We start from the raw sequence: 12,986 nt of genomic DNA on the forward strand, positions 1-12,986 counted from the left end.
TTAGGTAAATTTACCTTACTGACCTTAACCAAACAATAGTAGATCTGCTACCACAGATCAATTTTATGTAAATCTCGAGAACTATTTCGACGGATATGATTAGTCACAACTAAACAAAATCTATAATAATTAGGGTTTTCTTCTCCTCCTCATTTTTCGCCGCCTCTCTGTTTCTATTCTTCAAGCTCTGCAAAAATGGCGATTGAGAGAAGAATGAGAGATTTCGAGTGAGTGTTATATCATCAGTGAGGGTTTTGTTCACATAGTTCGTGTTAGGATGCTTACTGAAATTGAGAAAGAGATGGAGATAGTGATTGAAGTCAGATCTAGAAGAAGATGGTAGAGAAATTGATGTTTGTGGTAAGATAATTGATGGGTTGTATGAATTAAGGGTCTGAGTTAAGTTCTGGGGCTGTTGATTGATACTGCAGTGAGTAAGGATGGGATAAATTGTCTGATTGTGGATGAACTGTAGTGGTGTTTTTGTGAAAATTTTCGAGCAAAGCATGATGCAGGGGGATATTGTCCTTCTTTAGGGATATTGTCTAATTAGGAATGTCTTATGAATTTATGGACGTTTTTAGTTGTTTCCGTATTTAGTTTAGGTTTCTTTTCATAGGGGTTATCTTTCTTGTATAAATAGTCTATTAGGTTTTCTTTAGGATGGAGACTTTATTATTGATTTTAAGAAAATAATCGTTAGATTATCAATGAGTAATTTGGCTGCTAGCCCTAGACTCAATTTATCAACGTCTTGTTGAATTTTCTATCGTTCTATTCTTCAAGTTTTCTGTCTATTGTTAGTTTATGCCCTATGTTGCTAGCCTAACTTCATCAATTGGCGCTAGAACAAAAACCCACAAACCCTAGCTAGCTATAATGGCAGGAGGAGTTAGAGGTGGTGGTGGAAGAGGTACTAAAACTTATCAAGCAGAACTTAGAGAGATTAGAGTTATAGTTGACAACATGTTGCTACAGTTAGAAAGGCTGGAGCAGAAAACCAAGTTGGAGAACTTGCTGCACCTGTTGGAAAGGCTAGAGCGACGGAGACGTGCGAGAGCCCTTATGGAGATACCGGAAGGCCGACACAAACCTTTAGATTCACCGGAAGGCGTTTCTAAAGTATATCAACATGAAGACACAATAGTCGATGAAAATATTTTTCATAGACCTGTTATTCGTGAGGCAACACCATTCTCTTTGTGTGAGAGTGAAGACGAACTTCTTGTTGTTCGTGAGGAAACAACATTCTCATTGTATGAGAGTGAAGAAGATAAAGTTGTTGTTGACTGGGACTTACCACCAGTTTATGATACTTATCCGGAAGATGAAGATCTAGTTTTTCTTACTTCAGATTGTGATGATCCTTTTGTCGGGAAAGACACGAGCATCGTAAGTATTTCTGCCGTTTATAAGAATCAAGCTTTATATATGGTTGAAAATCTTAATGCAAGGTCAGCTTTCTATAAGTACAATGAAGAGTTTATTCTTAAAGGAACTTGTGGAGAGAATTGTACCGGTAAATTTCGTGGGCGAATATTCTCTAACAAAGGGAGGAGTATTATGGTGGAAGAGTTACCGAACATAGTAAGTACTCCAGTACTGTGTTACGATAATTTTATTCAGGAAACTCAAGTTTCATGTATGACAGAAATTATTACTACAAGTTCAGACTTGTATAAGAGAAAGTTCTGTCGCAAGAAAACTTGTGTCGGAAATTATGCAAGTAGAATTCGAGGGCGAATTCTCTTGAACTCTAGAAGGAATGCTATGGCAGAAGACTTAGTAGAAAAATTCAGAAACAACATCACAGCCTATCATGACAGTGGTGCTTACGTGAAGGACACTCTTGTGCAATGGCCCGCAACAACAGGTAGGCGATGGACAACTGAATCTGAATGTCTAACAACTGCCATTGCTGCATTGGAGCTGCTTTTACCGAGTGACGGAGATGGTTTATCACATGGAGACAGTTCAGCAATAGCAAAGCTGGCTCATAAGGGTTTGTGTTTCCTTGGTAGTTTTCATGAAGTTGTTTATGTAGTTGCAAGATCATCACATTCTAATGTTCAAGGAAGCATACAAGGTGTTAGATCTCATAGTCGTGACACAACTTATGTTCATTAGGCTTTAGATTGTGCATGTGTTCGTCATAATGTGACAACAGTTTTGTGGCAGTTTTTCCCGCACATTCTGATTGTTACCTGCTATGACTGTATGGTAAATTGTGGACGAGTGGTGGCAGCTGATATTCAAGAAATTGTGGGGAAAAGAGGAAACATTGATGGTGTAGAAGGATGTGTTACTGCCAGCAGAGGTCGAAGAAAGCTATCCCCTGATCCCGCTTGTTTGTTGCAAACTACGAAGGTCGACAATCTACCGCAACAACAAGGGTTAGGAAACATCGAGACTGACTTGGTATACTGCAAATGGTGGTTATGGGTAGTATCTATCTTCTTAGAGAGTATGGCTACCCTTTGGCTAAAAGATCTAGTTGCAGTACTAAGTGACTTGTTGGTTTTTGTTTTCTATCATGGCAAAGCATTACAGACACCGTATGATGTATTGTTAGATTATTGGTGCTTGTGTTATCGTGCAACTTCAGCTGTCAAGGTCCCTGTTTTGGCTCTATCTACATTAGCCGGTGTACTTTCGATTGCTAAACATAAATTTGTTGATCAAGAGCGGATAAGTTCCAACTGGATTCTAGCAGATATATGTCTAGATTACATGTTAAAGGACGAGAAGCACTTGACCATAAATAACAACGAAGTTTTTCGTCCCCGGGACCTCTGCAGTGATACCAAACTAGTGGAAAAGCTTCAAAAGGAGTTGTTCTCTGATTATATAAGTCAACTGACTGAAATGGAACAGTTTCGAACTCATGCTTTGTTTAGGGATGAAAGGGTGGACGACCAGGCAAGGATATTTAGCCTGTTGTCTACAATTTCTGGTCTAGAACCTATAAAAAGAGTAATGGTTTGTTGGCACAAATTTGCTACAACTAGAAAATATATAGGGTTCATGACATATGTGAGCAGCTGTTTTGATGGTTACTTTTCGTTTTATGAGATTTTTAAAGGGGCAGTAGTGAAGGTAGCTAAGATAACGAGTAGTAGAGATACATACTGTCTCGCTGAATCAGACCTGGAGCAGATTGTTCATCGATTTATCTCGCACAAGATTGGGAATAAAGAGCGTGAAGGGAACATGCGGACACAACCGAAAATGGTGGTCACTGGTTTCACAGCAATAAAGAGGAATATATCTAACTTTGAGGAGTATACAGTGACAGAAAGTTCTAATCGATGGCATGAAGAATTACAAGGAAGAACAAGGATGAATTTGTTGCTTGCTTGTCGTGATTCAACGACTAGATCGGAGGAGAGGTTAGTTTATGCTAAATATCAAGATGCAGTGATGGAACCAATGCTTGTTGTCATGGCGAAGTCTAGTTTCAGAAATGAGGGATCACGTTTTGTGTTCGATCGAGGAAAGTCGATAAGGAAGATGGTAGTCACTGGTTCCAACCGAGAAGACAGTGACCAGAAACTAGTATGCCCATAATATAAAGACGGGAAGACAAAATTAATGCTTGCTATTGGCATACTAAAGTTCAGAATCAGAAATGAAGGTTTGGACTACATGTTCGATGGCGGCAAGGCAGCAAAGATATCATATGGTGCAATAAAGTTGAACAACATTTCTTACATTTCTTGCTTACCGTGTCTTAGGATCTCTAAGGTTACGAGTTTTGTCTTTGATCGTGGGAAGTCAGCTGGATGTTATACAAAGGTACATAAGAATGAGAACGAGGCGATATTTGCTAAAGTTATTAAGACATTATCTGATTAGGGAAAATTGGGTATTTTGTATTTTATCTGATGTTGTCTGCCGATTGGAGTTGATGGTCTTTATTGGTATCTGAGGAGAGTTTAGACATGAATTCGAAATTGGGAAGAACATAGAAGAAGTAGGACAATGATGATGTTGTTGGGTCGAGAAGATATAGAAGTTGATGAAGAAATTGAGCTCAAAGGGGAAATCAGAGAAGAGGAGGTTGAATTCAGAGGTTGATGATAATGGGTTCTGTTGGATCTGTTTTGAATATCAGAAAGAATAAGAAGCAATGTGCAGTTAGCTTATGGCTTTGTTGCAGCTGAGTTGGTGATGAAGGAATGGTGGTGAATTGTGTTGGTGGTAGTGAGATTTAGAAGACAAAGCTAATGCTGCCAATGATGGAGACTCTGGTGCAGTGCTGAGAAATGAGGAAGTTGGGTTTGAGTAAGAGATGTTGGTTCAACTGGTTGCAATGGGTTTCATGATGGCTGCGAGCTAATGGTGTCTACTAGTTGGATGCAGTGAGAGATTGTTGGTCTGGCGGAGAAGATGGTGCTAAGTGGGTAAGAACTGATGGCGCTGATGAGTTCGTGCTGCAGAGAATGGAAGATTGCGGTTGCAGCTGTTGCAGCTGTTGCAGTGCAGTATTGTGGAGCTGACGGAATGGTTATATGTTGTGGTTCCTGGGATGGTGGAGATTTGTAGTGGTGATGGTTATGCTGAGACTGCAAGTAAGAGACAGTTATGGTGCTTAAATTATGGTGATGGCTGAGAGTTACAAGGGAAGCTGTTGCAACTGTGGAGCAGCGGTATGCAACATTAGGCATAGGCCGTGCAAATGGCTCAAGCCTTGGAAATTAGACTAGTCAGCTTGAGCAGCCTTGGCAGTTGAGTTAAATAGCTTGAGTTAAGAGGAGGGTATTTTCGAGACAATTAACATCATTTTTTCCCAAACCGTTATGTTGGCGAATGTATGATCATTTTGTAATCAAATTACAAATGTATAATCATTTTGTAACTGAATTACAAAAAGTATGGCCATTTTGTAAATGACCCTTATTATATTTCCTACCCAACAAAGCAAAACAATATCATTACACAACCCATACATTTGTTCACAACTACAATTATTTTGGATAAAGTATCGATGGTCTATACGCGAGAATAAGATAATAGAGCTGTGTAAACATTAAACACTGAGGGATTAAATTTGGCTGTTGCATGAGTAATGATGTGCTTGGAGCAGTGTTGACATTTTAATGATCAGAACTTCATTAGGCGCTTCCATATAGTCCTTGAAGGCCTGACTTTAGCAGTTGGAGATGCTTCATCCACATAGCAAACTTCCTGATTTGAGTTCGATTTTGCTTCAGGGTTGATATCCGTTGTGGGTTTTTGACAAACTCTAGGCAGAGGAGTACCTTTGTAGGCCTTGCAGACACCTTTTAGGAAGTTATCATAGTCCTGCAAACTGCAAATGAAACAAATAAAGTCAGTTGTTAAACACGAGATGTTCTACAAGTAACAGCGTCCAAAATCATTGCTTTCAAATATGAAGATAGCCAAACCAAGAATTGAGTGAACTTACATCATAAACTGGCACTTTATTCACAGTCACCCAAGGAAACATATTGGTGAGAGGGGATAAGAGAACTAGTTTCATTCGCATATTGTAACTCAAGCTGCAAATGCAAGTCAGAAGAGTCAAATACATGGTTAAACTTGGCCATATGACCAGTGAGACCCAATTCAGATGCGTCAAAATTTTCAAAATAGGACTTTTGTATCAGCGACACCCCAGTGGAAAGAAACGCAACACGAGAAAAGATTTATACCTTTAGTCCTAACCCACTGTGTATACAGTTCATAATAGGTTTCACGCCGAACCCCAGTTTCCTAAGACAAGAAAACCATTGACTAGTATTTCCCTTCAAAATCAAGTCCTCCATACAATAAATAAAACATGAATGCATCTCCTGCATAAAAAATTCATCGAATCGAATTAAAAGGTAAGCCAAATGAAAGCTTTCATTTTTTGATATGTAATTCACAGGCTGATAACTACGCTCCTTTTTTTGTCGATCCACCTTCACCGCAAAAATATTCTATTTACCAAAAAAAAAATCACAGGTTGAGAAATCAAAACTAATCTTACCACAACAGGCCATGCAAGAATTGCACATGCTTCCACTTGATTCAGAAAGCACTCTTTTGGTCTGTGCTGAAAATATTCCAACAAGAAAAAACAAAAACAAATCAAGTTAGGATATGTATGTCAAAGACTCAAAGTGAACCGGAAATAATTCCTAACACCAAACAAACAGGTAAATTCAACACTTGAAGTGCTTAAGAGAAAAAAAAAGAGAATTAGAGAGATACCTGGCAGATAATTGTGTTGTTTTCTCCTACTATTGCATTCCCATATGGAACGAGTTTGAGATCCATAATGTCAGTAATTCCGCTTGTGAATATCTTCGGGAAGTTATTCACTATGAAATTTGTACACCCAAGACATAATGTATCATAATAGAGAGCTAGAGAAACATTTGTAGGTTTACTGCTAGGTACTGGTGCTACACCTGGATTTGGTGCCGGCAATGCTGATGTCACAACTGCAGCAACTGAAGATAAATTTTGAGTTGAAACTAAGATAATCACCAGAGAGAAAACTAACTTGAATGCATAAGAATCCATGGTTATAGAAGAAGTCTAAGATTCAACTTTAGAGTGACAATGAGAGGAAAATATCAAGGTTTATAAAGAAATTTGGATCACCAATTCTGGTCGTTCTGAGTGAGTAGATGGAACGAAAATTAATGTTTATAGACATTTTTGGCACAACTATGATACATGATGCTTGCCAGCTGCAGCAGTCGCTCACCAGTGGAAGCTTCAAGGAAAGGAGTAACCAAACCGATTTTCATTTCAGAAATATTCCCTTTGCTTTTCATGTTGTTGGACATAGTTTTCAATAGGATGACTTAAATTGGGTTAAATTAGTTCAGCTCATAAGCTTGAAATAGGTGTAAAGCAGAACATTTAATTCAAAGTTGTTTGATGTCCATGTCAAACCTGCTCTGAACTTTGTACATCAAAAAAATCAAATTCTTTTTCATGCTTTCACGGTTGGGATAGGGGTATATCTTGTTTACCGGAAAATAGTTCATACTAGGAAGCCCATTTCACGGTTGGGATAGGGGTATATCTTGTTTGTGAAAACTACAGGGAGACCCATTCTTACACATTTTCCTACTATGAAACCCACCTTCACAAAATCTCACGGGCGCACCCAAAAGCAGCCAACAAATTATTTGCAGGCCCAGAGTTTTCAAAATTCGTTTATTTTCTTTTTTATTTCTCAGTTTAGCCTCACTTTCAGTTTCAGTATATCCTGTTTATTTTCGAGAGATTGATTATCGAGAGATTGATTCAATTTACTCAGCAAGCTTTAGCCTCACTTGTCCTTGATTACCGAGAGAGATTCAATTTACTCAGCAAAGCTTCAGGTTTGTTCGTTTTTATTCCAATCTTTGATTCTGATTTTTTTTTAATCTTGATTCGATTCTATGTTTTAGTTTATGTAAGATTAGGATCTATTATTTTAGGTTTCCGAAGCTTAATTTAGTTATTTGAATCGTTTTTTAGATCTTTTAAGCTTGTTTTTGAATTTTTGTTTATTTTCTAGGTTTTGAATTTGTTAACATCAATGTAGATCTTTTCGATTAAATTTTTTTGTTTCGATTTCATGTTCCGATGTTGACATACCAATTTACTAGGTTTTGCTTCTGTTCTGTTGGATTTTTTATTTGACTTGTTTTTCCATTCTTATTTTTGATCTGTTATCTGTTATTAATTTTGATATCCTGTTGATTTCTCATCTGATTATGGTTAATGTAGATTGTTTGCTGTTGTTGATTTGATCTTTTAATTTTGAGTAAGAATTTTTGTGAAGGAATATGCAGGATAGATATGTTTGGTTTTTTCTCTTTTGTGTTTTGCAGGGTGAAAATGCCTGTTGGTAGTGCACTAGCTGTAATTCACTACTTCAGAGAATTCTTAGCACATCCTGTTGATGTCAACACAACTTTGGAGTCTTTGAAGACAGCCGTTTGCCAGAACTGGACTCGTTTATTACCGCATCATGTCAGATTTTCCTTAAATGATGGAAGCAAGTTTGTGCGAGTTGATTCTGATATTCTGCTTCAATGTTTTGTATCTCGTTGCCACTGTAAAGGTCAGAAGAGCTTTGATTTACTTGTCGAAGTTGGCTGTAATTCTTCCAGAAGTCGTAGTAGAGCTTCAAGTAGTCGTGTAATAGAACCTGAACCCGAACAAGCTATGGTGAATTTCCTTGAAGATGGTTTGGTGCCTGTTAACAAGGTTCTTAGGACTGAAGGTTGGGATAAATTACTTGGTGAAGTTGGTAAAGTGTTTTTTGGAGGTGTAGTAGAGGTACGTATCGTAGTGAAGAAATACGAGTTAAAAGCTGGGCGTGTTCTTGTATATAAGAAGAATGAACCTAGCAGGTTCTATGCAAAATGCTCAAAAGAAAATTGCCCTTGGGAGTATAAGGTTTGTGCTGTTGATGTTGAAAACAGGATGCTTAAGGTTAAGAAATATGAGAGCAGTCATACCTGTGGTGTTGGAACTGAAAGGCTTTTCCACAGGCTCAACAGTAAATTTGTTTCTAGTCTGATCAAGGATGAAATCCTAAGTGATCCGAGTTTCAAAGCATCTGATTTGGCTAAGTTTTTCAAAACTAGCTACGGGATCAATGTGAAATACTACCAAGCTTACAACGGAAGAGAGAAAGTGTATGAGGATATATTTGGTGATGAAGCCATGTCGTATTCGCATCTTTCATGGTATGTAGATTCCATTCGCAGCACAAATCCTGGGAGTTGGATTGATTTTCAAGTTCAAACGGATGAACCTGAAGCGAACGAGGATAGTTCAGCTGAATTAGAAGATGAGGCACCTTCAAATAAGTTTGTGCGTCTTTTTATTGCTTTCGAGGCATGCATCCATGGTTACCGTTACCTTCGCCCCATGGTTTATGTCGATGCTACCTTTCTTACAGGGACATATAGAGGATGCCTCATGGCTGCAACCGCTATCAATGCTGAAAATGGTAATTTTTCTGATAACACATCCTTTTTATATATGTGCATAATGTCTCATGCATTATTTATTTTTGATGCATAATGTCTTATGCATCATTTAGTTTAGATGCATAAGACATTATGCATTATTTGTTTTCACTTTTCTGGTTATGCATCATTTCTGTTTTAGATGCATAATGTCTTATGCATTATTTAGTTTAGATGCATAATGTCTTATGCATTATGGTTTTCACTTATTGATTTTATGCATCCTTTTTATGCACATGCATAATGTCTTATGCATCATTTAGTTTAGATGCATAAGACATTATGCATTATTTGTTTTCACTTTTCTGGTTATGCATCATTTTCTGTTTTAGATGCATAATGTCTTATGCATTATTTAGTTTAGATGCATAATGTCTTACGCATTTTTTAGCTGCACATACTTCATGTAGACGCTGGCTTGATTTTATATTTTTTTTCTGTGCAGGCTTCTTCCCACTAGCCATGGCCCTGGTACCTGGTGAAGATAATGATAACTGGGAATGGTTCATGAGGAATTTGAGTAATGTTCTTGATCATGATCAAAGGCCAATCACATTTTTATCTGATCGTGCAGAAGGATTAAAGAGAGCGATTCCATTTTACTTTCCTGGAGCCTTCCATAGCTTCTGCTATTATCATCTTAAGATGAACTTACCTATTAATGCATCTGATGAAAGGTATGGTGCAGTTATTGATTCATTTCAAGCTGTTGCTTATGCTCTTAGTCGCGAAGGTTTCCAAACTGCCATCGCTACTATTAGGGGTCTTGGTTGTGGTTGGGTTGCCGACTATATTGAAGACATCCCTCCAGAGAAGTGGTCAAATGCCTTTTTCCAGGGTTGTAGGTATGGTAGGACATCTTCTACTCTTGCTGAATCCTTCAATAGTTGGATGAAGGTACACAAGAAGCTCCCTGCAAATGCTCTTCTGGATCAGATAAGGAAGGAGGTGATGAGTATGATGTCAGAAAGGCGGAATACGGGTAATAGTTTCATAACAATTCTCACACCGAAGAATGAAAATAAGATGAAGGCTCTTATTGATGGGGGTTTAACCTGGCTGGTTATACAGTCCGATACTCATGTTTATGAAGTGGAAGGAGGGGACAGTTCTCATAGTGTTAACCTTGAGGCAAGGACATGTACCTGTCAGAGGTGGCACGTCTATGGGTTTCCATGTGTGCATGCTTTCGCATCGATAACAATGTCTGGTTCTAATCCATATGATTTTGTTGAACCTTATTTCACTACTTCATACTTCAATAATTCCTATAGTCATGCAATTCATCCTATTCCGAACTATAACATGCCTGAAGTTTATGAAGGTAATGATATTATCGGTGTACCTGATGTTAGGAGGCCGCCAGGGAGACAAGCTAATAGGCATTTGAGCAGATATGAGAAGCCGCCCAGGAGAGCTATTCGCTGTGGTAATTGTTTTGAGCTTGGTCATCATAACAAGCAAACATGTACGAATCCTACCTGTTACAAGAAGCCTCCGAAGCCGCCGAAGCAGCCTAAGGGAAGTTAAAGAAGAGCAATTATCTTGTTTGTTTCTTCAGACTATTACTTTTATGTTTGAACCTTATTCATTTTTCTTTCATTAGTTTCTGTATTAGTTTTTATGAACAAGTACTTTTTCTGTACTTAGTTTCTTTTTTGTATTGGTTTTATGAAAAATACTTTTTTTTTCACTGTGTGTTTTTCTGCTTCTATCAGATAATGTTTTCATTTTTATTCTTAAATGCATAATGGATTATGCTTTAGTTTTTGATGATGCATAACTTGTTATGCATTAGTTTTTATGATGCATAACGTATTATGCTTTATTGTTTTGTAGATACATAATCTCTTATGCATTGTTTTTCGACGATGCACGATCTGTTATGCATTTATTCTTTTAAAGATGGCGTCATAATGACTCATGCAAATGTGGTTCCTTCATGCATCTGCATCTGCATAACAAGTCATGCGTCTGCATAACAAGTCATGCACATTTATTTTATTAGGAATAACATGTTATTCAGGTTTATTTTGTTTCATTAGTTTCTGTATTAGTTTTTATGAACAAGTACTTTTTCTGTACTTAGTTTCTTTTTTGTATTGGTTTTATGAAAAATACTTTTTTTTTTTCACTGTGTGTTTTTCTGCTTCTATTAGATAATGTTTTCATTTTTATTCTTAAATGCATAATGGATTATGCTTTAGTTTTTGATGATGCATAACTTGTTATGCATTAGTTTTTATGATGCATAACATATTATGCGTTATTGTTTTGAAGATGCATAATCTCTTATGCATTGTTTTTCGACGATGCACGATCTGTTATGCATTTATTCTTTTAAAGATGGCGTCATAACGACTCATGCAAATGTGGTTCCTTCATGCATCTGCATCTACATAACAAGTCATGTGTCTGCATAACAAGTCATGCACATTTATTTTATTAGGAATAACATGTTATTCAGGTTTATTTTGTTGCATAACTTGTTATTTAGATGTTTATATGTAACCTGTTGTTCCTTCATTTTCCTTGTAAGATTTATATCATAGTACAGTTAAATGAAATAAGATTGCAGCAAATAGAAGCACTGAAACCAGCATTGATATATAATAAATATATTTATAAACATCGACAAGATAACATAAGTTGTTCTGACAAGAACTACTAACTACTTTCCCATTAGTTTTCACTCCCAAGTTAAATTTCTCAACCTACCAACAACACACAGGTTGTTAAAACAAAGTTATGTTTGAGCCTTTCTATTATGCCCAGCTTCACATTTGACGCTCATCTTCATCACATTGACGCGCAATATCATCCAGATGTCTTCATTGGCATCTATCTCCCAACTGTTTCTAAGATCCGTCAGCATTTTCAATACCAGACTTACTCTTTTCTTGTTGGCCTTTTCTACTGCATCTTCCTTTCCCAACTTCAGCCATTTGTTCCTGACTTGAGACTTCATGCTCATCTTCATATAATAGCATACAAATATGAGGAAGTCGGGGTGATGACCTTGTTCAGGAACAATCTTGGTAAAAATATCCTTGTATACAAGCGGTTCCCGCTTTATATCCACGATTTGTGGTGATAGATTCAGTTCATCATATCTTTGGATCAAATACGGCATACAAGCCTTTGCCATTATGAGAGCTTGTTTCTTGCAGTTAGATTTATAGACTTCAACACTGTTATAGTAGTTCCACTCACCCACTGAAAAGTCATACTCTAACAATGTCCAATGTGTACCAGCAGGGTTTTCCTTTGTCATATAGTTCATTGGAATGAACATTCTCTCAACTTCAATAGGGAGATTCAAGATGAATTCTCCAACAAATTTGGCAATCCCATCTTTCTCCTTTGTTTTAACAAAGAACTGCAAAAGAAATATTTTTTAGGAAAAAAAAGTTAGTGGATGCAATTGAAAGGGTGCACAACAGGTGTAGAAAACAATGCTGAATAACTTGTTATGCAGTTCAATCTAGTTGCATAACATTTTATGCTGAAGTAATTATATGGGCATAAGATAATATGCAGGAATGACTTGTTATGCAGCAAAATGATTTTATTTTCTTGACTTACCCAAGCATCTGGCATCATGAATGCAGACTCCGCATACCTATGGTCAACACTATCAGCCATCTTTTCATTTTCCCGCTTCTTGAACAACCTATAACTGTAGTAGCGTACTACTTGGTATTCTAAGTATCGTTGTTCATTAGCTGCCTTATTATATTTCCGTGAATCCGAATATCCCACAAGTACGGGTCTTCTCCTTCTCTGATACTCCAAGCCGAATTTCTGCAGATGACATAAGACACAATTGGTGAGATGTTTTATTCAAGTGACATGCGGCAGAACCATAAACTAGAGGGTTGTGTTATGCATGGTTTTTTTTTTAAGCATAACTTGTTATGCATTTATTTCATCAGAAGCATAACCTATAATGCATTGATTTCTTAAACAAGCATAATAAATATAACAACATTTTTT

At 37.2% G+C, this 12,986-nt stretch overlaps 1 pseudogene; it reads right to left on the reverse strand.

Annotated features, from left to right (window-relative positions):
• Nucleotides 1-5,103: 5,103 nt before the first annotated feature.
• LOC113359887 lies at nucleotides 5,104-6,534 on the reverse strand (annotated as a pseudogene).
• Between the last annotated feature and the right edge of the window lie 6,452 nt (nucleotides 6,535-12,986).

Source organism: Papaver somniferum, chromosome 3, assembly GCF_003573695.1.
Source record: "Papaver somniferum cultivar HN1 chromosome 3, ASM357369v1, whole genome shotgun sequence".
In the NCBI taxonomy this organism is placed as follows: domain Eukaryota; kingdom Viridiplantae; phylum Streptophyta; class Magnoliopsida; order Ranunculales; family Papaveraceae; genus Papaver; species Papaver somniferum.